The sequence below is a fragment of the Nomia melanderi genome, unplaced genomic scaffold, assembly GCF_051020985.1.
Source record: "Nomia melanderi isolate GNS246 unplaced genomic scaffold, iyNomMela1 scaffold0014, whole genome shotgun sequence".
Classification (NCBI taxonomy): domain Eukaryota; kingdom Metazoa; phylum Arthropoda; class Insecta; order Hymenoptera; family Halictidae; genus Nomia; species Nomia melanderi.
In genome coordinates, this window is record NW_027475130.1 from 5,519,901 (window position 1) to 5,520,855 (window position 955).

Genomic DNA, 955 nt, shown 5'->3' on the forward strand with positions numbered 1-955 from the left:
ACTCAGGGTCAGGGAAAAATCCAATATATATCCGGTGATATCTCGGGTGCTATTACAGATAGCGCAATAAATCAAAGTGCATTGTCTGTAGGAGGCCCTGGCGCATGAACCTGTGTAGCGGGAAAGACCTCGGACCACCAGAGGCCGAGAAAACCACCGTCTCATGGGGCCGAACACACAGGGTCGGGGAAAAATCCAATATATATCTGGTAATATCTCGGGTGCTATTACAGATAGCGCGATAGATCAAAGTGAATTATCTGCAGGAGGCTGTGGCGCATGCATCTGTGCAGCGGGAACGACCTCGGACCACCAGGGGCCGAGAAAACCACCGTCTCATGGGGCGGGACACTCAGGGTCGGGGAAAAATCCAAGATATATCTGGTGATATCTCGGGTGCTATTACAGATAGCGCAATAAATCAAAGTGCATTATCTGCAGGAGGCCGTGGGGCATGCATCTGTGCATCGGGAACGACCTCGGACCACCAGGGGCCGAAAAAACCACCGTCTCATGGGGCCGGACACTCAGGGTCGGGGAAAAATCCAAGATATATCTGGTGATATCTCGGGTGCTATTACAGATAGCGCATTAAACGAAACTGAATTATCTGCAGGAGGCCCTGGCGCATGAATCTGTGCAGCGGGAACGACCTCGGAACACCAGGGGCCGAGAAAACCACCGTCTCATGGGGCCGAACACTCAGGGTCGCGGAAAAATCTAATATATATCTGGTGATATCTCGGGTGCTATTAGAGATAGCGCAATAAATCAAAGTGCATTGTCTGCAGGGGGCCCTGGCGCATGAGTCTGTGCAGCGGGAACGACTTCGGACCACCAGGGGCTGAGAAAACCACTGTCTCATGGGGCCGGACACTCAGGGTCTGGGAAAAATCCATTATATATCCGGTGATATCTCGGGTGCTATTCCAGATAGCGCAATAAATCAAAGTGC